At 38.1% G+C, this 21,513-nt stretch overlaps 2 protein-coding genes and 1 long non-coding RNA gene across 5 annotated transcripts in view; 2 read left to right on the top strand and 1 right to left on the bottom strand.

Moving 5' to 3' along the window:
- LOC127650293 (zinc-alpha-2-glycoprotein-like) overlaps nt 1–21,513 on the bottom strand; it is a 58,114-nt gene that overhangs the window by 23,914 nt on the left and 12,687 nt on the right. The window lies entirely within an intron of this gene.
- Nucleotides 3,578–4,315, top strand: LOC127650304 (uncharacterized). The gene is made up of 3 exons (XR_007971429.1): nt 3,578–3,711; nt 3,879–3,937; nt 4,241–4,315. It is a non-coding gene; the product is annotated as an uncharacterized LOC127650304 (long non-coding RNA).
- The window catches only part of LOC127650298 (neoverrucotoxin subunit beta-like), an 86,918-nt gene continuing 80,440 nt past the window's right edge, over nt 15,036–21,513 (top strand). The window contains exons 1-2 of the mRNA XM_052135626.1: nt 15,036–15,186; nt 15,380–15,550. The gene's annotated coding sequence lies outside the window, so the exon portion shown is untranslated. The remainder of the gene's footprint in view (nt 15,187–15,379; nt 15,551–21,513) is intronic.

Below are 21,513 nucleotides of genomic sequence, written 5' to 3'. Positions count from 1 at the left end.
TGACGTGACGTCAACGTCTTGAAAATAGCAGTTTTTTAACCATGCAAGTATCCAAGCTAATGTGTAAAGACTATAAATGGACATGAAAGGCACTAAATACAGATGTTTTACCTAAAATACTCAACCATTTCCTGCATTCTGCTGCACTTCCCTGAATAAGCCTTTGAAAAAAAGGTGTTGTAGGCTAGGCCTATTCTAAGTCTTTCTGAGGGATGAACTGAAAAAGATACCACCTGTATATCATGACTTTCTCTGTATTTCATGACTCTAATGTTTCAAACACCAAACTCACCTATTGTAACTGTACATACATACAGTGGTAAGCTTTTTTCTGTCAAACTGATTAATTATATATTGTCTGATATATTGTTTTACAAGTAAGAGTTAAAAGATATAAGAAAAATGATTTTAATTTAAAAGTTTTCAATGCCATATGGGACCATGTTGTCATTAATTGCCCATTCACTTTTCATGGTAAGTTACCATTGGTAACACATTGAGAAAGACGCAGTTAAGATTATTCAATAGACTTTGTTCATGATTTCGTTTTCTTCCTTCTGAAATTGCCTTTGCTGCCTCCGCTGACTCGTGGGCTGAGTTACTGTAACATAACAAGCTGTTGATGGTTTTGGATAGGCTACTCTGATAGATGAACTCTGATATATACATTTCTTCTGTCAGAGAGAGAGAGGTCACTGTTTCTAACATGAATTTTCACTGTCTCTCCTGTTCTCATCTTGTAAACATATTATTAAAGTGGTTTGCAGCATGGCATTATAATCGTCCCAAATCCTTGTTAATGTAGGCCTATAAAGACTTCTGAAAGATTGCATATTTTGACATTAGAAAGAGTGCTAATAATAGTATGTTAGAGACTAATATATATATAATAGGCTATATAATCATTATAATATATAATAATTATCTTAATCCTAATTTATGTTTCTGTATAAGCAATTGTTTTCACGGTTCTTATTCACGTTGGAGGGGAAAAAAACCCGGCCAATTCCTGAATATTGATTAATCTAAATTAGATAATGTAATTTTCCGAAGCGGGTGCAACGAATAAAACGGGGCGGAAACACAAGCACGAAACTTGTAGTCTTGTACATAGATAATAGTATACAATTTATTAATAACATACATTTTATTTATAAATTGGGTGTTCGTCAACTGACTGCATGCCGTCGGAGTTTCCAGTGTTGACAGCTCCGTAAAATATCCTTGGATGAGCTGTAGTTTTGCTGTAGGCCAAAGCCCGTCTACGGACATTCTCTGTAGGCCTATTAGACCTATAGCTACTGAAAAGTAGGCTAGCTAGCCTACAATACACAAATAACATTTTAAATTACTTCCGTCTATGAACAAATAAAGTAGCCTTGATGTCATAAATACAAAAGCGTGATTTTAATACTAATCCCTGCCCTTACCCTTAAACTTAACTTAAAAATGCATTTATATCACATCCATAGAGATTGCAGCTCTTTATTGGAAACAATTGAAATGAAACGACTTTTTTTTATAGATGAAATATAATCTATTTTATTTTTGTTGACAGACATGCAGCGCATGTTCAAACTGTTGTAACTGCGATTTTTATAATTCTCTGGTAAATGTTTTATTATCAACCATATCTATTTGTCCTTATCAGGCAAAATATTGATGTTATTTTTTACATGCACTTTTACTAAAAAGAAAAACATGCCATTGTAAATCATAGTTGTATTACAAGTAAAACATATCTCCGCTCTAACACATTTTGCTATGCAATCATGTGCAAGCAGACAAAAAAATATTTTTGAATAACTGTTATATTAAGAGAAATCTGTATCCTTCAAATAATAGCTTATTTGTAAATTGGTTATTTGATTACGCTATTTGTGGTGATATGGTAAATAGTGAGAAGTTAAGAGAATAAATTTAACTTGCATGTCAACACGAGCGTCTCAGCAGGCTTGTTTTAGCACCATGACACAAATAGCCATCCTAACGTAACAATTTTGATTATTGAACTATAAGAAGAAAAAAAAATGCCATGCAGAAAGAATAGGCCTAGGCTACTTTCAAAAAATTTTTTTTTATATTATTCTCGCCAATTTTACAGTTAACGAAGAGAAATGGTCTGATAAGATTATCAATACACAGTACACGTACTGTCTACGTTGAATTTATCTCTTACACTCTTAAGGGTATCATAAAGTAGACATGTAGGCCGGCTTTGCATTTGATATGTCAATTTGTCTGATATAAATGGTCAGGATATTTTATGTAGCCTACTTTATATGATTCATTGTCTATGATTTTTATATTTAGGCAAAGCAGATGGGATACTGATTGCAGTTTTCGCTGCATTTGAATATGGTAGAGCGTATTTCTATTAAATAAGACACATTCCGAAATTAGATCTATTCCTAAACCTTCCGATTTAATGAGAGATATATAAAAATTATGTATAATATCGTGCTTTTCCGAAATAGCCGTTAAAGCATGCCAGATTTGTCAATAATATTTAGCCTCTGCTATATTTAACTTTAATAATAGCCTACACCGCACATAACTTTCTAAGCCATCAGCCATTGCACTAATCAAATGTGGACTAGTTAGAGCAGCCTTTCTCAAAGTGGGTGCCGCGGCACACTGGGGTGCCCCCTGACTGTGTCAGGGGTGCCGCCAAAAAATTACGTAGGCTAAAAAATAAAAAAAAAATCTGACATTTCATATATAAATATATTTGAATTTACATAAATACATTCTTCTTCTTTTTAAACATATGAACGTATTAATAAAATTGTAAATTCATTTTAGATAAATATATATATATAAAATTAACCATAAAAATCCGTCTCACAAGACCGAAGCAAGACACACACACAACTTGACGCAAGTGACGCAACCCATAGCAACGCGTTATAGCAACAACACCTCAGACTGACAGAAACGTAAAAATAAACGTGAATTTAGGCCACTTTTAGTATCTCTGGTGCATTTTTTAACATGCATCTTTTTCTTATCGTATTGTATATATATATTGTTTTCATGTCTGCCCCTTTTTATTTTATTTTAACTGCATCCTGCACTTCATTTTAGTTCTCCTGGTCTGGATTTGTTGTTGGGTTCTTGTATTGGGCGGTCCACCTCTTACGGTTTTATGGCATTTGTGTCTCTGATTAATTATTTTGTGAATTACTTTGCAAACCTGTGTTTTTAAAGGTGCTATAAAGTTGTTATTATTATTGTTATTTACAGTTCGTATTATGCTCTGTTCATTACTGTTCTGTCTAAATAAACAGGACATTTGCATTTACATTTGGGTTATGCAGTGTTTTTAAATTATATTTTACACTGGGGTGCCTTGAGAATTTATGCACTTTTGAAAGGTGCCCTGACTGAAAAAAGTTTGAGAAAGGCTGAGTTAGAGGACACAATAGAAGCATAAGAAGTTAAACTAAGGTAAGAAAAACACAAACGTGTTACAACGTGTCTTCACACGTAAACAACACGTTGGGATGACGATCGGTTACTCGCACTTCCGACCGGTCGCCATAGGAACGCGTTAACAACACGTCAGCACACGTAGGAACTTGTTACATACACTGATCTATATAACTGGATAGCTCATGACGTCACAACAGTGAAGCTACTGCGCCGCCATCTTGGTATTCCCTAACGTTCTGTATTCCTATGGGTCTCAATGGGAAATCGTCTGTTTTGGTGAGTAATTTTTACCTATCCAGTCACATTAAAAACAATGTTTTATGTCTGCATACACTGCATCACAATGCAATCTTACTAAATATGCAATTCATTATTTATTTTGACTTTCATTTTTCCCCCTGCTTATTCTAAATGTGAGCGTGTTATGTTACTCTTTATTGCAGCAGCATTACGTTCAGCGGCGCACGTGTTACTTCAATAGAAACAAGTTTAAGAAACTGAGGTAAGATATCAGTAGACATTTTCAAACATATTTTTAGCAGGCTTTAAAGTTTTTATTCTGAATACATAATTATGTTTTGTAGCTTTTGTTTACGTTGAACGTGCATTGTGGTTATTTTCTTAGGATAAATGAATATTAGCTATGCAGCTAACGTTAACTTAGGAAAATAACCACAATGAATAACAGCCAAGTTAGCTTTTTTGGTCAAGTTGAATATCTAATTGCAGATCAACATCGGTTACATATGATAAATATAATGTGGGCTTTCATTAATTCTCTGTGTGTGATTTGTACTTTTTGCAGTGCAGGCCTGAATACGGTCCAGCTCATGGGCATCATAATAAAAGTGATCAATTGGAATAGACGAGGAGCAGGGCTGGACTGGTAATCTGGCCTACCGGACATTTTTCCGGTGGACCGACGCACTTAGGGGCCGATCAGTGTGGACTGGCCATCGGGAGAACCGAGCGGGCCGCAGTGTCGGCCGCGATAAGCTAAACGAGCCGCCGCGTTAGCGAATACTCTCCCCCAACAACTTTTGGGCCAGTTATGTCAAATCCCGGACCGATTTCTCTTCCCAGTCCAGCCCTGACAAGGAGCACATGGATATTGTTGAAGTTAAACAAGGTAAGTTTGCCGTTTGGATTTCAATAAACATCGCACTGAATGCTAGATAAAACTGGAATTGGTTTGCAACAGGAGGAAAAGCTGTATGAGGAGACAGCCTGGCTTCACTGAAGAGCTGTTTTAACAGAGTAAAAAATATTTTTTATTTGCAATGAAGATACTTTTGCAACATGCAGTATAAGTCTCATAAAATTACTGTGTTTCAGATAGTATAACATATATAACATTTAATATTAATAGAAAAGTTGACCCAAATATGTAAATTCTGTCATCATATACTCAACCTCATGTCCTTCCAAATCCATGTGACTTTCTTTTGCAGAACCCCCAAAAATGTATTTTGTATTCCATATAAGGAAAGTAAATGGTGAGCAAAATAGCTTGTTTTGGTCACCAATGGCATTCATTATATGGACAATTTTTTTTTTTTTAAATGTCATCTTTTGTGTTTCACAGAAAAAGTCCTACAGGTTTGGAAGGACATGAGGTTGAGTAAATAGCTGTGCGTAAGGTCTTAAGTTGGGGTATAAAGTTCAAGGCTTCGTAACTACTAGTTAGTTTGCAACTAAGTCGGTGCTTAATTTGGTTGCTCCACCTGTTCTTAAGGCAAGTCTTAACTAGTAAGTCGTAAACTCTCCATAAAGTGATGCGTAGTCGCATACTATGACGTTTACCTGCATTGATCTATTAAGCAGCGTTCATATTTGTACACAGAAGTATTAAAAATCCATGAACTTCAATTTGATTTTGTTACGGTTGATGTACAAACCTTCACTGCGGACGTCACAAGAGCAGCTCTCTTGAGAAACATATTTTGATAATTAAGATATTATTTTAATTATTTAACATTTTATACTTTTATATTTGACTGTCATTCATATGATTTTGAAGCCTGAAAAGGAAATCATACCCTTATTTTATTGTATGACTCAAGCTTGTAAAAATCTGTATAAATGAATTAGTGAGTTTGTATGTAATTATTCATCATATTTATGAAACACCTAAAACAGGCAATTGTCAAAATCACAATTATTTGATTGATGCCTATTATGCAAAACATGAGCTTATTGATGTCATAAAATATCAGTCTGCTTTTTTTATTCCATCAGTTACACCTGCTCGGAGTCTTCCGTAAATATTTAGTTTATACGTAGGGTTACGTTGTACTGAAGTTTAATATTTAGTAGTGCGTAAATTGTGACTTCGTGCTCATTTACGCCACAACTAGGCTAAGTTTAAACTTTTGTATAGCTGGTGCAACCGGCCCCTGATCTTTATATCAAACTTTTAATTTTTCTTCTATTTTGCAGTACAAGCTTGCCCAGAGTTTTCTTAAGCCGTTTGGAGTGTGATGCAGCACATGTTTCCTTGGCAATGAAGTGGAGGCTGATGTTTGTGCAGCTTTCTGCAATGCACTTTGAGTATGAAGATGTGATTGTTGTATGGTTCTAGGTTGAACACATTTGCCTCAAGTTCCTTGAATGCAGAACCACCATGGAGATCCAGAACATTTGTGGGGACAGAGATGGGCCTTGTGAGTGTGTGCTGTTGAAGAAATCTCTCAGCTGTCTTGCAGACTTTCAGGACGCTGTCTGACGGTCTTATAAATCCACCTCAGGACTTCATGTCGATCAGTGTGTTCATCTTGGGAAGAGCTCTCGACACTGAGTGCTGATAAACAGGTAGTGCACAGAATCATCTTCATAGTTGTTTTAACTGTATGCTATGTACCCCACCACAGCCTCTTTGAACATGGACAAGCTGGGAAGAAATACAGTGATGTTTTTCTCTGTGTCTTCTGTTTCAGGCTGAACGTCACTGCCTGAAATGCATATCAGAAGATGCTGCCTCCAGTGTCACTGTGCTATCCGGTGGAGAACTGTTGCCACTAGCTCTGATGGCATGTCTTGCTAACATTCTTTTGAAAGCTGAATAATGTGGGATTGTTGTTAAATCCATTAGCAGATTTGTTCCCACATATCTGCAAATTTTTATTGTATTGTTCAGTTTAAGTCCATTTTTGTATGTACTTGGAAGCTTTTGTTATTGAACAAATAAATATGTATGATTTCCTTGAGTGTGCAATGGTCAATAAACTTATTTCTAATTATGATTTAAAAGATCAGGGGATTGTTGAAATAATTAAATGCTCACAAGCTGGTATGTACATATTCCAGAAATGAATGCAAATGGATAATTCCATTAAGTAAAAGTAAATTAATTTATGTGTGTGTGTATATATATATATATATATATATACACACACTCTGTATATTAACTTGTGTGTGTGTATATACTATACTACATATTTATATTTGGTTTATATTTATTCTGAAGAGGTACTGTCTAGTTACAATATAACACAAAGCTAGTCGTTTTTATTAACAACTTTAAAATGTGTTGATGTGCATGCACCCTCCCCCCTAAATTAGTTCACATTTACTACATAATCTAGTCAAAAATGATTAATAATGTTGGCAAATTATGCAGATGTATAATTTGTCAACATTATGAACAAGGAGCATCAACAGATTTAAACTATGAAGGCAGAGAAACATTGCATCCTGTAACAATCTGCAGATGGATAACTTTGCTTTAAAAAGGGGTATTAATACACTTTGGTGTTGTATTTTTACTGTTGATTATTAAAGATTATGATCGTTATGCCCACTCTACATGGGGATAACGACTAATGTGCGTTTAATATGTACATAGTCATAAATTACAACCTGTGGGCTCTTTAGCCGCATCCTTAAGTGAGTGTTGTTTCGCGGTTAAACGCTGCACATGCCGCGATGCCCTCTGTAGGTAGGGAATAGTAAGATGGCCGCCAGAGCACTCCCGGTAGCTTCACCTACTGCTGGCAGTTTAGAATTCTATGAGCTATCCAGTTATATATATAGATCAGTGGTTACTTATGATTTTATGAAAATGATCAATAATTTCGTTTTGGCTCATTGTTTATATGTGGCAGACATGAAAATCAACGAACCTTAATTACAAAGTAAAGTATATTCAGCTGACTATGTCTATATGTAATATTAGAACTGTTATACAAATTTTTTAAATAAACCTTTCCACTTTAACATTTATGATGTCTATTTGTGAAAGATTATGATAATTTAGTAATTTTATTAAGACTGAGATTATCCTTGATTAGATTAACTTTTTATTAGTTTGTTATCTGTGTGATAGCCTATGTATAAAAAATAGTATGAATGTTTTTAATATATTAGCCTACAGGTTTCCTGAATTGCTAAAATATAAATGTGTGTGTGTGTGTGTGTGTGTATAAATGGATATTCTATATAGGCTAGGTCTATCTGTATTTCCAAATATATAAATATAATATATATTTATGAAAACCTTAAATGAAAGGCTACATTTATTAATTTGGGAGTGCTTTCTTTTATGGACTGTGAGAACATTGTACATTGGGCAATAAAATGAACAATAAAAACTAGTTAAAATGATTATATTGGTCAAATTAAGACTATTGAATGACTGTATATAGGCTAGCCTACAGTATTTCTGCTCTTTGAAAGTAAAACACATAGCCTCACATGCACAGGATTCAGGAGAAATGTTTTAGTGTTGTTTCAGGGGTACAATATTTATATGTATTGCCTTTAATGTCCATTTATAGTCTTTACACATTAGCTTGGATACTTGCATGGTTAAAAAACTGCTATTTTCAAGACGTTGACGTCACGTCAGGTCGTCACGTGGGTCAACCCGCTCGGTAAGACGCTCAAAAGTACAAGACGTTCGGATAGACGTTCGATCAGACGTTCGGATAGACGTTCGATCGGTCGGTCGAATGTTTGATTTTGGCACGGAGTAAGCGCCATATCGTGTGTTTATTGACAACAGAACAGCATGTAGAGAGAATGTGGGTACAAAGTAATGGTGACCGCCGACCGGTGTAGATTATTATTGTGTGTCAGCCTGCGTCTGTCCCGACCCGATTCTGAAGCAGCGGCGGGCCGTAATCCTCTGTTTTACCAACACATTCTCACACCCAACTCACATTATGGACGCTTCGCCAGGACCCCTTGGCGTCACTTATTGACGCACTGGGTATACCTTTGGCGTCATTTTTCAACGTGCAGGGTAGTCCGATAGACTTCTATATTGTTAAACTCACCGATGAATGCGGTTAAACTCACCGATGAATGCGGTTAAACTCACCGATGAATGCGGTTGCCTATGAACGCGCTAAACATTTGCTGAGAGGGCACTTTGATATCAGATTGTGAGGGTTTTTAAACATAAAAAAACAGTTGGAGGGCCAGATAAAGATGATCTGTGGGCCACCATTATACTAGCCCTGGCATAGATCATTTATTGTGATATACCTATTCCTTTTTATTTTTATTGCAGTCTCGACCCATTCGCAGCCCAAGACGTCAAATTTCAACGCTACAGGCTCCGGTTCTATCGGACTACCCTGTATGAGGTGTGATTTGTGCACTTACTTTGCAAACTAAGCAATCATCGTGTCGATCGTCACGTACATTGCCGTGACCAATGACGTGTGTCAAACGATTCGTTCAAACGGCCGATTCATCAAGAATGAGACAGATGTTTGTGAATGGGTCATTGAATCTTTGACTCAACCGATTCGTTCACAACACTGAATCATTCAAAACACGATTGAGTAGGCCTATTGCTGTGAGATGCGCTATGGCTATGCTGTGATCTTTGTTTGGATTCATCGGATCTATTTTCGCTGCTAAAATAGACCAAAACAGTCACTATTTCGTCTAAAATGTAAGTGACTTAATAATTATTAACTTGTTTTTTTCGAGGCCTTGGGTCTGAGAGTCGATCTAATACTGTTGCCGATAACAGCAGGTAGTTGTCACTGTGGTTTAGCGGTTAGAACTCCGCATTGCCTCACTGGAGTCCTGGGTTCGCTTCTCACCTCAGAACATTTTTTTTTTTTTTTTGTGTGTTCAAATTTTTTTTTTCATTGTTGGGTGACCACCGTTACAACTGTCATATGAAATCAGTGTCACATTTTCAATCGTTTGGTGATGGTAAATTAAGTGATTGTCAGTTGTCAGCTCTCTTGGTCGTCAGGTCGTGTGACGTATGTTGCTGAACTGTATTCAAATGTTATAAATATAAAAACACCACATTTTGAAATTTAACTGCAGTATGTCAATTTAGTTTATTTGTGTGTGCTGCGCTCATAGACTTTAGAAAACGGCGCTCATTTGTTTGATTTCAACCTGTCTTTGCAAGGCCGCGAAACTCATATTTTGCTCCTTGCAGACAAAGTGCACGCCTTCACACAAAAACTAGACCTCTGGCATGGCCGCATCAGTCGAGGGAACTGCGATATTCCCCAGCCTTGCAGACTTTATCACTGATGCAGGCACGTCACACGATTTCTCCTCCCTATTTCAGCGTCTGAGCACCTGTCAGCAATGAGAAAACAATTTGCGACGTACTTTAAAGAGGATTATCTATGGCAAGCCCTTTTAACATTTAAAAGCAAAGTTTGACTATGCGGAATTAACATTGTAGATATCAACAACGTCTTTCTGACTAGTCGTAATTACATTTTGGATAGTTGGAATTGTCATTCAAGATATCTGTAACGTAACTGTGACCAGTCGAATCTACAGATAGAGATATCTGTAATTACATTTTGACTAGGCAGAATGAAAGTTACAGATATCTCAAATTTTAGATATCTCTAATCAAAATTCATTTCAAGATATCTATAAATTGATAATACATATCTACAATTAAATTATGACTATCCCTAACTCCAGTTTGAGATATCTACAACGTTATTTTGACTAGTCATAATTCCAGTTACAGATATCTACAACATAATTTCGCCTAGTCAAAACTTAATTTAAGATATCTGAAAAGGAACATGTAGATATCTTGAATTGAGGTGAATTAAAGATATCTTGAACTGGAGTTTATGACTAGTCAGAATCAAATTGTAGATATCACAAACTGGAATTACAGATATCTACAACTCAGTTGCAGATATCCATAATTCACATAGTGGATATCTGCAACTGAATTGTAGATATCTGTAATGATAAACCCCATACAAATGAATGGCAAAAGTGACGTCATTTGTCCTAGGAAGAATGTCTTTGTGGATATCTGAAATGACAATTATGGATAGGAAGAATGTAGTTTCGGATATCTGAAATGTTCTTTTTGACTAGGCAAAACTGAATTACAGATATCTGCAACACCTATCCAATCTAGCTTTTAAATGTTAAAAGGGCTTGCCATAGATTATCGCTCTTTTGCGTGGGTTCGAGATCCGTTTGTGTGCACAGCAAACGAGCTATCAAATGATATGCAGGAACAGCTTATTGAGCTGAAGAGTGACAGTAGACTGAAGGAACTCTTTAGCTCCAGCCCTCTTTCGTCATTCTGGGCAGCATTGATGCAGGAACTCTGTGAAGATTCTCCTTCCTTTCGCGTCGACATATTTGTGTGAGGCAGGATTCTCAAAAATGACTGCACTCAAAACGAAATACCGCAATCGTGCACAAATCGAGGATGATTTGAGGCTATGTTTATCAAACATTGAGAATTGAGGATCTTTGCAAGGCAAAGCAGGCTCAGGTCTCACATTAACATCACCTACCAGCAAGCTTCTGTAAAAATGCAGATGATGCCTACTATTAGGCCTAGTAATAATAACAATAATAAAGCATAAATTAATATCAGAGGTCTGGTGCCAATTCCCAATTATAGCTTTAGCCTAGTAATGATAATAGGCCTACTGATGTTGATAATAATAATAACAACAATAAAGCATGTAACCTCATATAATTATATAGCAATAGCCTAGTAATGATGATAGGCCTACTACTACTCATAATAATAATAATAATAATAATAATGCCTGCAAGCTCACATTAGAAGTCTGGTGCTACTGCCAATTATTATAATAATAATAATAATAATAACAACAATAAAGCATGGGGCGGGGCGGTGCGGGGGGGCACTGGGGCCCCAACTGCAATGATCCAGCTTTGGGGGGGCCCAGCTTGCAAAAGGTTGAGAACCCCTGATCTAGATAGAAGGTTGGAGGGTTGGAAAGAGTCATGTTCTGCACGTCCGATATAGACGTTCATGGAACCTTACATAAAAACTTTAATTCTGGCTCCTCAATGGATGTCTTTTCAATGTACGCTTTTGTGACAAAGACATTGAAAAGACATCTTTTGAACTTCATTTTGCTCAGTGGGAAAACAGACATACAGAATAATAATAAATAATAAAAGTGTCTCATAGTTTAAAACTAGCTTATTAAATAAATTAACAATGTGTTTTTAAAAATAAATGTAAAAATGTTTTTTACTGATGTTTAGTAACAGTGTGTGTAGGAGGGGTATACCGGTGGAGAGGAGGGGATGTCAAGGGATTTACAACAATACATTATTGATTAGAAGTGTGTTTAGAATGTTTTTAATGAAATAAATGAACACTGTTTTTAAAATGTTTCAGAGCACAGAGGGGGTGGGGGTGGAAAGGGATGAAAACATAACTTTCATGATGTTACACAATATTTTGTATGTTTTAATCTACTAAATGAACCGTTTTTAATGTATGTAAGATGTTTCCTAAATGTTTTTACAGTACAGAGGAGTGGGGTGTAGTATTGTGAAGAGAAAATTTTTTGTTTAGCTGTAATTTTTCCATGTCCATGTTCTTTGAAAATAAAAATATTTTTTTTTCTTACAAACTTGCTTGGCTTTGATGTATACTATACTATTATATATTATATTATATACTAGAGCCCGACCGATAAAGGATTTTGAAGGCCGATACCGATACACATATTTGTTGGGTTTAAAATCCGATAAACCGATATATCCGCCGATATATATTTTTTTTTTTCAGAAACGCGCAACAAAACATTAACAGATTTCCCTAACATTAGTTATTTGTAGTTATTTATGAGTTTTAACTAAAATAATATGATAATGCATTTTAAAAAGAAACTTGTTTCTTTTATTGTCACAACAGAACAGAGGAACATCAAAATATATTAAAGTTCTGATAAATAAAATGTATAAAAATACAAACTTAAGATATGAAACGTAAAGTCCTTTGAACAAAAACAACAACAACCAAATCAAAGTTACCAGTATTAAAAGACTTGGTATAGCTTCATAAATATAACTTTAAACTATACTACTTATAAATTGCTAACAGTATATATGAGGTAGTGTACTGAATCAGTCAATCCTCAATAGCTCCAGTCCAGCAGAGGCAGGTTGTAGTACATGAAGCAAAGTTTCTCTGCATTATCTCCTTTCAAAGAGCTTCGCCTATCCTCATAAATATTCCCTATGGTGCTGAACACTCTTTCGCTGACTCGTTAATGCTGCGGCTGAACGACAGTCTGCAACGCACACTTGGCGTCGTTGGATTCACACACATCATGTAAAAGAAAAGCTAACTTTGTCTTTTATGCACAAGATACGTTTGATACTTTTTCTCTGTCTAAATGTTCACTCCTCGCAAGTCTAACTTACATTTTACAATGCAGGGACTGTAACTAGAGATATGCTAGTTATAAAATACAGTAATAATCATTATAAATACAGTAATAATCATTACTTTATTTAGGCAGAAAAAGTTTGTTGTGGTTTCCAAGCTCATTACTGTTAACGTTAGCGGTCTTCCACTGATGATAGTGGCATTAGCTAGCTTTGTGGTTAGCTAGTCTATGATGAGCCATAATTTAGCAATGGATAACGTCATACTGCAAATTGTAAAACATACATTTTCAATATAACAGGCCAAGGAGAGATGATACGTCTCATTGCTATAACTGTCACGCGCTATTAAAGAAATACTTCAGTCACATCGTCAAAAGTTAAAAGGACAGTCAGTCAACTACACTGTAACAACGTAACGTAATTATTACTAGCTAATTCCGCTTCACTCTCGGCTTATTTAACAGCAGCAAAACTGGACATGATAGTCACAAATTTTGTCATGCTTATTTGAGTTAAGAGAACTGATGGGGATGTTCTTTTAATTGTTATTCAAGCAATGTATGTGACCAACTCACCATGGCATGAACACACTTCACCGATGATCTCACTCGCGGATAACTGATTCTCTCTGCCCGACTCTGGCTGGATCAGCAGATTGCAGGATGTGTGGCGCGTTATACACGAGTGTTGCCAACAGGGACGGTGTAGAGTGCCCTCTGGTGGACAAACTATACAACTCCAACACTCATGACATGGTTGAAGGGTGTTTCGTCCGTTTTTTTTTTTTAAATATTCATTTATCGGCCATTATAAACGCCGATACCGATAGTTTGGAAAATGCCTAATATCGGCCGATAATATCGGCCTGCCGATAAATCGGTCGAGCTCTATTATATACTACAAGCTGTGTGCTTGTATTATAAATATATAAATTGATTAAAATCAATGGCTATATACATTTATTCTTTGAAATGTGGGGTTTTATTTGTAAAAGTGGAGATAGAACCTTATAATTCCAAACAGAATCAGAGCTCTCAGAATTATAAGGTTCTATCTCCATTTGGGCCATCTTAAAAAATCCCATTTCCAAATGTGCCAGGATTTTGATATTCTATCCTCAAAGTTACTGTAGGGTGATGGTCTTGTTGAGCTATAATAGTAGATTATACTACATAACAATTTTGCCAGCTGAGATGTAAAAACTTTGATGCTCAATATCTCAGAACTACCCTAAACGGAGATAGAACTGTGTAATTCTAATCTCACGCCATTTAAAATTTGTATCCCCTTGCATACTTCACTCTGTCACATGGACTTGGATGTATGTCACTGTTTACGTTGTGCGAGTGTCCAATACCTTTTGGAAGACATGCAATGGGTTTAACTGGAACAACCTAAACCCTTGATTACTTGGAGCGTGTTGCAGGCTGATGTCACTTTGTGGAATTATTTCGTGATTTTTGCACCTGAGAAAAATATTTGGCTTATGTATAAATCAGGGTATTTTGCAGGAATTTGGACCCAAGTGCTGGGATGCTAAACAAAGAGCTTTTATGAAAAAAATAAATAAAATGCAAACCAAAAATGTAGATGGAGAGCACATGAGGAACAAGTGATGACAATCAACACAACAAGGATCAGATGAGGAGGTGTGGCAAGGGGGAATGAGGAGGCGGAGTAAGGAGAGCACATGGCTGACACAAACCCATACAAAGACTTGTGCTCAAAACAAATGAACACATGGACCAAAACAGACAGAACTCCAGAACAAAACAAGTTGGGCAGTCCAGACTTGGTCTTGATGGTAGAAGAGCTTCAAAACATTAGCAAACGACTATGAGCCATCAAACACAGTGGCCATATATTTTTTCTTTGTACCCAACAGCTGTGCTGAGAAGCCTTCACTAAAACATATAGATTAACACACTGTTATCTTGTAATTTCTCTCAGTTTGATGAGCTGCAATCTGACAGAGCAAAGTTGTTCAGCACTGGCCTCAGTTCTCAGCTCAAACTCCTCAAGTCTGAGAGAGCTGGATCTGAGTAATAATGACCTGCAGGATTCAGGAGTGAAGCTGCTCTCTGATGCACTGAAGAGTCCTCACTGTACACTGGAAATACTGAGGTTTGTGTTTGCAGATTCATTAGTACATTGGAATATACAATATGAATATATTGTGGTTCATAGATGTGACAATGAAACAATAAATGGCTCAGTGACTGTCACAACCCTTCATATCAAACTGTAGAGCATTCACTCTGTTATTACCATTTGTTATATAAAACTGCTTTTTATCATTGTTTTTTATTTGTTTTAGATTTGCAGCTTGTAGATTCACTGGTCAGTGCTGTGAAAGTTTGTCTTCAGTTCTACAATCATCAAAATCCCTTAGAGAGCTGGACCTGAGTAACAATGACCTGCAGGATTCAGGAGTGAAGCTGCTCTCTGATGCACTGAAGAGTCCTCACTGTACACTGGAAATACTGAGGTTTGTGTTTGCAGATTCATTAGTACATTGGAATATACCATATGAATATATTGTGGTACATAGCTGTGGTTACTGTGTACCATTGTGACCGATATGGGGTTTTTAATGGCCGATATCAATATCCAAAAAGCCGAGGCCGATATATCGGCCGATATTGGGAATTTTTTAGATATCGGCATCGGCCGATAAATATTTCCGTTTGGCCGATATATTTCAAAACAGTCTGTGACAGTGCATTAGCGCTTTTTTCCACTGGCGCGAGCAGAGCGAGCATGAATGAACTGAATATGCTCGCTCTGCTCCGCACAGCACCGTAAGACAAGCCACTCAGAAGTGAAGCAGACATCTGACAGACACAGTAAATGACCAATCAGCATTCGCTTTCTAACTTGACGCTACATTGTGTTACACACAAAAACACTCCGGTGTGCAGCGAAGTCTATTCAAACAGTACTGTGATATGTCAGATCCGCAGCCCAGCGGTAGCTCCAGTGGGGGTCACAGATGTGACAAATAAATTTAAACAAAACAGAAAACATTTAACCTCACAAACAGTCAAAAATCCCGTGACTGGCTGTTCCTCAGATTTGCGTGCGCTGTTCTCGATTACGTTTAAACTAGACGCTGTTTTCCCACGGACTGAAAAGCTGGGTCGCGTGCATTTCGGATCAGTGATCGCGTGAGGTGGATGAGAAGAGAACACTGTCTGGTAAGTAATAATACGTTTGAGAAAAAAAATATTCCTTAATCTGAATTAAGTTATTCACTATCTCTGTCTGCTGTATTTAATTATCCATGATTGGCGTAATATTGTGTGTAGTATACCTTTTCATATGTTCGGTCGGATTTGATGCTAATCGAGCATGCAAATACATGTGACGGCTTACAAAGTTTCAAAGAAACAAACAAGCAAAACTAAACAGACATAAATCATTATTATTTAAAGGGTTAGTTCGGTATTTTACACTTAAAGCCCTGTTTTAAGATAGTTTCTGATGAAATAGAACGGTTAAGATTGAAATTTGGACAAATGCTGCTGTTCCGAGAATTTTCGGTTTCTGTGTTAGTACTTTAGTTTACAAAGACGTGAAACTCACCGAATGGTCTGGGGAGTTCACTGTTATGCTGCAGGAAGGTCCAGCAGCGTTCCATGGGTTGACTCTACGTAGAGTTTTCCTCACATCTGCCGTGGTAAGACAAAGCACCTGGTCGTTGGGAGGAGGGGTGGTCTTCCTCGCCACCACGTCGTTCTGCACTTCAAACCGAGCGTATAAGTCGTTCAGCGCATCTGGAAGGGAGGCATCTTTGTCACAGGCAACTGATGTTGTCCTGTAGTTGGTGATGGCCTGGATGCTCTGCCACATGCGCCGCGTGTCACCGCTGTCCTGGAAGTGACTGTGGATTCTCTGGGTGTGTGCGCGCTTTGCCTCTCTGATTGCCCGTGACAGTTTGGCCCTAGCTGTTCTTAGGGCTGCCTTATCGCCTGCTCTGAAGGCGGAGTCTCGGGACCTCAGCAGCGTGCGCACCTCCGCAGTCATCCACGGCTTCTGGTTGGAGCGTGTGGTGATGCTCTCGGAGAAAGTGACATCATCAATGCACTTGCTGATATAGCTGGTCACTGATGCTGTGTATTCCTCCAAGTTGGTAGAATTGCCATATGTTGCAGCGTCCCTGAACATGTGCCAGTCAGTACACTCAAAACCGTCCTGAAGAGCAGAGATGGCTCCTGCTGGCCAGGTTTTCACCTGCTTCTGAAGCGGTTTTGTGCGTCTGACGAGCGGTCTGTATGCTGGAATTAACATAACAGAGATGTGGTCTGAGAAGCCGAGGTGGGGGCGGGGCTCCGCCAGTGCAGCGCCTGGGATGTTTGTGTAAACAAGATCAAGCGCGTTCGCCCCTCTCGTTGCAAAGTCCACATACTGATGGAATTTAGGGAGCACTGTCTTGAGATTCACATGGTTGAAATCTCCGGCGACAATAAACAATCCGTCGGGGTGAACGTTCTGCAGTTCGCTCATAGCCCCATACATTTCACAGAGCGCTTCCTTAGCGTTAGCGCTGGGGGGAATGTAAACTCCGGTTATGTAAACAGTGGTGAATTCCCGTGGTAGATAAAAAGGTCTGCATCTAACAGTCACAAGCTCCAACAGCGATGAACAGTAAATAGAGACTAGCATAGAGTTCTTGCACCATTCCGTGTTGATGTAAACACACAAGCCACCACCGCGAGTCTTACCGCAGAGAGCTGTATTTCTGTCGGCACGAAACGAGGTGAGCCCGTCTAGCTGAATGGCGGCATCCGGAACTCTGTCGCTGAGCCACGTCTCTGTGAAAACAAAGACTCAGCAATCTCTAAACTCACGCTGCGTAGCCTGCTGGAGTCGGATATAGTCCAGTTTTTTGTCCAGGGAGCAAACATTTGAGAGCAGGATAGACAGGAGAGCTGGCCGGCTAGGGTTTGTTTTTAGCCTAGCATGAACCCCCGCCCTCTTGCCGCGCTTCCGTTTTCTCGCACACCGCTTACGACGTCCTCTCCCCCGGCCACCGGCATCAGGCGACGCCGAGGACTGGAGGCCTGGTCTCCGCAGCAAGCAGAGTATGCGTAGCGCTTCCTGCAGGTCATCATGCAGCTTGGTTTTTGCATGAGTCTTATATTTTAGCAGTGTCTGGCGATAGTAGACACGAACACCGGTTGCTCCGATGTCCATGTGCTGCAAAAGTCGGGCTTTTTTAACAAAAATAGCACCATTGTGGATCCGGAGTGGCCTCTGCATGCTACCGCGCAGCCATCTTGGATTCAAGAACTTTAAGAATAGTTCCCTGAAACTAATCAATGTCGGTCTCACATGAGGTGATCACTCAGAATCTGACAGTCTGATATCAACTCCATATCAAATGTTCTCAACTGATATCAAATGTTCCTCAGTTCCTCGACACAAACTCCATCTTAGGAACAGGGAAAAGACACAGCCAATATACACTCACCTAAAGGATTATTAGGAACACCATACTAATACTGTGTTTGACCCCCTTTCGCCTTCAGAACTGCCTTAATTCTACGTGGCATTGATTCAACAAGGTGCTGAAAGCATTCTTTAGAAATGTTGGCCCATATTGATAGGATAGCATCTTGCAGTTGATGGAGATTTGTGGGATGCACATCCAGGGCACGAAGCTCCTGTTCCACCACATCCCAAAGATGCTCTATTGGGTTGAGATCTGGTGACTGTGGGGGCCATTTTAGTACAGTGAACTCATTGTCATGTTCAAGAAACCAATTTGAAATGATTCGAGCTTTGTGACATGGTGCATTATCCTGCTGGAAGTAGCCATCAGAGGATGGGCACCCGGTGGGGTCTTCTGCTGTTGTAGCCCATCCGCCTCAAGGTTGTGCGTGTTGTGGCTTCACAAATGCTTTGCTGCATACCTCGGTTGTAATGAGTGGTTATTTCAGTCAAAAAAAGATGTTTTTCCCTTTTCACACCATTCTTTGTAAACCCTAGAAATGGTTGTGCGTGAAAATCCCAGTAACTGAGCAGATTGTGAAATACTCAGACCGGCCCGTCTGGCACCAACAACCATGCCACGCTCAAAATTTCTTAAATCACCTTTCTTTCCCATTCTGACATTCAGTTTGGAGTTCAGGAGATTGTCTTGACCAGGACCACACCCCTAAATGCATTGAAGCAACTGCCATGTGATTGGTTGATTAGATAATTGCATTAATGAGAAATTTAACAGGTGTTCCTAATAATCCTTTAGGTGAGTGTAGAGCCAATTAGTGGCTGGGGATTATTAGGAGCCCATGATTGAGGAGGGCCAATGGGGGGGAATTTAGCTAGGACACTAGGGTTATACCCCTACTCTTTACGAGAAGTGCTCTAGGATGTTTTTAATAACCACAGAGAGTCAGGACCTGATTTTAACATCTCACCCAAAGGACAGTGTCTTTTTCCAGTATAATGTCCCCTTCACTATACTGGGGTATTAAGACCCACACAGACCACAGTGTGAGCACCCCCTGCTTGCCTCCCTAATATCTCTTCCAGTCGCACACTTAGTCTTCCCCAGGAGGTCTCTCATCCAGGTACTGACCAGGCTCAACCTTGCTTGGCTTCAGTGGCAACCAGTATTGAGCTACAGGTTAATATGGCTGCTGGTAAATGCTGATGTTTGTTTGTAGGTTATCTGACTGTTGATGTGCATTTGTAGATTATTTGACTGGTTATATGCACGTTTTTAGATTATCTGACTGTTAAGTATGTGTGTTTGTAGATTATCTGGCTCTATGGTAACAGAGGAAGGCTGTTGTTCTGTGGCATCAGCTCTGAGATCAAATCTCTCACGCCTGAAAGAGCTGGATCTGAGCTACAATCACCCAGGAGAATCAGAAGTCAGGCTGCTCTCTGAAAGACTCAACGATCCAAACTGCACACTGGACAAACTTAAGTATGTTGAGCTGTAAAACCCTGTTTATACCCATATTAACCCCTTAAACCCAGGCCCTAATTGGTCTTGAATTTATTAAATGGTCAGTGAATTCACTGAAACAGCATCTGTTTTTATTCCTTTTAAAAAATGGAAATCCTTAACTAATACACACAGAAGACATATATTTATAGTGTTTCATTAGAATAAGGACATTTTTGTAATCATTATATTTTATATAGAATATTATTTTTACTCATTTTAGGAAAACAATTCAAAGAACAATCTTTAAGCATCTGTCACTTAACCCTTTCACATTTACTGGTGCCTATTTGTGATGGTTGATGACTGGCACCCTTAGAGTAGTGTCAAACATTTGTGTTTCTGCAGCAGTCAGTGATGTCAGATTCAAATCGGTTTTCATACCAACACTAAACTGCTCTGCCCAAGTGCCTGTAATTCATATTCACACAAACTGAAGCTCATACAGTCTTTTCAAGCACACAGTACGCTCATAGAAACAGACAATCAAATTGTCACAAAACATCACGATAATGAACAACAGCTCACCTATAACACAACAGGGAAATGCAATCATTCCAGTCCAGCCATCTTTGTATACATTAGGTGACAATGTGTTTGTCTCACACACACACATCCGCGCCCACACACACACACACACACACACACACACACACACACACATATATATGTTAGTACTCCTTTCATAATGAGGACTCTCCATAGACATAATGATGTTTATACTGTACAAACTATCCCTGATAGCACACGTACATCAACCAGACTTCTATTTGATGTGTGTTTACATCTTAACAACATCTATTTTACATTGTTTGCTCATCTGCAATATGTCTATAATATGACAAATATTGTCTTGAATGTCAGTAAGACATTCAGCTGATGTCTTTGAGACATTTATGATCTAGAATGTTGTAAATCTGTTATTTAAGATGTTTAGTAGATGTTGCTTTCCAGATGAAAAGATCTAAAACAGACATCAGAGACGTACATATATTAAACCTGTAAACACACACAGTCACAAACATTGTTACTCCTATCATTATGTGGACTCTCCATAGACACAATGATTTTTATAATATATATTCTATCCCCTAAACCTAACCCTCACAGAAACATTTGGGATATTTACATTTAAAAAAAATTATATATTATATATGTTTGAATTACAAGGACACTAGAGATGTCCTCATAAACCACATTTATAGCATAATACCTTCGTAACTACTAGTGTATAACCTAATAAAACCACACACACATAAACACACACACAGTGTACAGATAGACCGTATTGATGATTTCGGACTATTTATATAGCTATGTATAAAAGAGGAAGTAAAACAAATACAGTACAGTAGACAAAACCCATTTGTCTATATGCTTAGTATTTACAGTATTTTTAAATATATTTTTATCTATAAATGTTTTAAAATGACAAATCAAGAATTCAGTATATTACTCGTCTACACTGTGAAGTGTCACGTGACCTCATTATA

The sequence above is a fragment of the Xyrauchen texanus genome, chromosome 10 (genome assembly GCF_025860055.1).
Source record: "Xyrauchen texanus isolate HMW12.3.18 chromosome 10, RBS_HiC_50CHRs, whole genome shotgun sequence".
Classification (NCBI taxonomy): domain Eukaryota; kingdom Metazoa; phylum Chordata; class Actinopteri; order Cypriniformes; family Catostomidae; genus Xyrauchen; species Xyrauchen texanus.
This window is presented reverse-complemented; position numbering and strand designations above follow the sequence as displayed.